Source organism: Lepidochelys olivacea (genome assembly GCF_965140295.1).
Source record: "Lepidochelys olivacea isolate rLepOli2 genome assembly, chromosome: 8".
Taxonomy (NCBI): domain Eukaryota; kingdom Metazoa; phylum Chordata; order Testudines; family Cheloniidae; genus Lepidochelys; species Lepidochelys olivacea.
The window spans coordinates 38,316,995-38,320,634 of NC_140418.1; positions in this window are offsets into that span (position 1 = coordinate 38,316,995).

Consider the following 3,640-nt stretch of genomic DNA (forward strand, 5'->3'; position numbering starts at 1 on the left):
ACAGAAACTTATCGTCCTGGTTAGAGACAACGGAGAGCCGCCCAGATCCACCACCTCGACGCTTAATATGCTTCTGGTGGATGGGTTTTCAGACGCCTACATGCAGTTACTGGATGTACCACAAGAAGAGGAGCAGCAGGACACATTAACCCTGTATTTAGTCATTTCTTTGTCTTTCGTTTCATTCCTTTTTCTGGTTTGTGTGGTAACAATTATCGCCATCCGGCTATACAAGACAAGGCAGTGCCGAGAGCGGTATGTTCCATCGTCCAGGAACTTTTATTTTGAGCCCAACTTCCCCACAAATCCTGCGGACCCGAGAAGCATTGGGACTCTCCCTCAATCTTATTGTTATGAGGTTTGCTTGACAACTGGGTCTGGCACGATTGAATTTAAATTTCTGAGGCCGTTGGTACCATCTCTATCCGCTGACCCCAGCGCTGCAGGAGGGTCCGTTCTTGACTCTCAGATTAACTCTCAGTTTAAGGAGGAGAAAGAATCTCTGAGAGAGGTGAGTGCTTATTTCACTCCATTTGCATCAATACTTTGGTTGAATATGTTTTTTTTTTCTACTGCTCTGAAAATTACCTAGATTACTTGCAGAAATGTCTAGAGATTTTTTTTTCGTCTGGAGCTTTTTCTGTAGTTCATTGTTCATCTTCTATACTTGCATTATGTCCAAGGTAATGTAATTCCACTTAAGTAGTTTTCTATGCTATCCCCCCACACTCCACCTCAGCCCACCCTACCCCTTACCTTCCCCCCCAAAAAAGAAAAAAAGATCATTTATCAAAGTGTGATACTGGTCTCTGTGCAGAGTCTTGGATCTCTGCAAAGGAATCTTGAAGCTTGTCTAAGGAAATTTTTAAATGTAATTGTTTATGATAGCACCGGAATTATGTGATCTAGATAATGTTATGCACGGTGCGAGTCTAGGGAATCTGAAAAGTTACAAAGAATCTGAGTGTACCCTTGCTTCTTCAGTTGTGTTTTCGGACGGTGAATCTATATGAGGCGCGAGTTGCCGGGCTACTGTGTGAATGTGAAATGACGCAGATCAGGGAGCAGTTAAAGTAAAATAATTCTATCTGAAGAAATGTAAATTGCACTTTATTTGTCCATCAAACCCTTTGCAATGGGAGTAGCCAGCCCTGGCTGCAGTTTCACAGTGGGAGGTACTTATACAAGGAAGAGGCAATGTTTACCTAAATCCTATGAAGTCACCGTAATTTACAGCTTCTGGAGTTTATGAACCCATAACAATCAACACCGACGTGAAAGACCCCTATTACATGCATATATAGTGGCAACTGATGGCATCAATATATTTGCAGACAGCAAGTCATTGTCCAAGTTATTATTTAATTAAAATGACAACGGACCCTTCATTTTACACCGTTTTCAGAACAGCCGCTCCCCTTTAAGACCTGGTTCGCACAGCAACTGGGGCAACTTACCTTGTGACTAAGGTACATGGAGACTCTGGTCAGAATTCTTGGCTTTCCTACGAACTGCTTAGAGCCACATACCCAGGTCTCTTGACTGTCGGACTCCAACATGGAGAAGGAAAGACCGAGAGACTTTAAATTTAAATTTCGGAGCGAGACCACATTAAGCCAAAATTAGTTACCATTGTTAAAGACCAGGGACACCTACCGCACTCAAAGGCTGCGACGCAAAATATACTGCTAGCTGCTGTGTTTTCATATGAACATATGCGAGCCAGTCGGTCAGTGACGTAACTACGGAAGAGGAGCAGGATGGCATGTTAAATATATATTTAGTAATGTTTCGCTTCAATTTCATTTCCTTTTCTTGTTTCTGCTGTGGCCTGTGTTTGCATAAACATACATAAGGCAAGAAAATCAGGAGAAAGATACATGTTTGCTTCTTCCAGTTGCTACGGGAGACCCATTTTGTTGTATAATTGTGTAGAAAACAGAACTGGATCCTTTCCCCAGAGCTACATATATGATATTTGCTTAACCACCGGGTCGACCACCCATTAGTTCGTTTCTTAAGCCGCAGTTTGCTTGTTTTCCTGAGTAGCACCATACTAGGCCAGAGAATCATGAGACTTCGGTGGGTTTCCAGGTGACCTCGTGGACGAAAGAGAATCGGTGACACAGGTGAGCGAATTGCATTGACTTGTTTTACATATTTAGCTATGGAAAATAAAAGTGCTGGGAGGTGAGAGAGGAAAACGGATTATGGAAGTATCACAAGTCGGATTATTTTTTCTAATACTTTATAACTATTTCTCATTTAATGGGAAATAACCTGGGTTAACCACTTCCTTACTTGAAATATTTGAAACACAATGTGTAACTAACAGAGAGAAATCTTTGCCATGCAGATAATAATTGGGCACAGTAAATTAACAATTTTGAGATGTGTTGTTCTAGCCTCTGCCATTTAATGACCTGGTTCCCAGATCGGCGGAAGCCGGTTACCTTGTGATCAAGGTGGTGGCTGTAGATGAAGATTCTGGTCAGAATTCTTGTCATTCCCATCAACTGCTGAAGGCCACAGACCCAGGTCTCTTCACTGTCGGACTCCAAAATAGGGAGGAAAAACCACTATGCAAATTACGGAGCGAGACCCCTTTAACCAAAAACAAAATATCATTGTTAAAGACAATATACACCTTCCCCAATTTGCTATTGTGACGCTAAATATACTGCTAGTGGATGAGTTTTCAGATGCGTATCTGCAATACAGTGACATACCTACGAAAGAGGAACATGCTGGGATATTAAATATATACTTAATCTCTTAGGCTTCATTTCATGTTTTTCTTGTTTCTGCTGTGGCCAGTATTGCCATAAAATACATAAGACAAGAAAGTCAGGAGAAAGATACACGTCTGCTTGTAGATGCCAGGACTCGATCGCTTCCCCAGAATTATATATATCATGCTTGCTTAGCCACTTGGTCGATCATTAGTTAGTTCTAATTTATTAGGCCGCAGTTTCCTAGATTTCCTGTTGAGCGCCATAGTAGACACGGCAATCGTAGGATTTAGGGATTCCCAAAATATCGCTAAGCTAGTGGGCCGAAAGAGAAGTGCTGGGACAGGTGAGCGAATTTTAGTAACTTGTTTACTTAGCTAGCTGTGAAGAATAAAAGTATTGGGATGTGAGTGAAGAAAATGTGTTGTGGAAAGATAACAATTCAATGATTTATATGTTTTTTTCAACTTTCTACCTCCTCCAATCGGTAATAATCTACTTTAACATCTCGCCGTTCTTACAGTGAAACGTTATAAGCACGATTTGCACATAAAAGATAAATCTTTTCTATGCAGAATAATATTAACAGCACATAATAAATTTACAATCTAAATACCATGGAATGTCTTATTTTAGCTGAGCCACAAGGTGGCGATATTGGCAAAAATGGTGCTGAAAATACAGATTCCCGGAGACCAGCAAAACTCAGTGAAAGCTGCACTCAGACATCTGAATGCAGAAGGCAACAGCTATGCGCCGGGAACGCGTGACAAAGGATTACAGGGAAAGGGCGGCTGGAATAATTACAATAAGTCAATATTAGAGGACAAATCGTTTACTTTCTTGCACAACATATGAATGGCTGCAGCAGCTTTTCAGAGAGGCTGTGTTTCAGATCTGACCCGGGA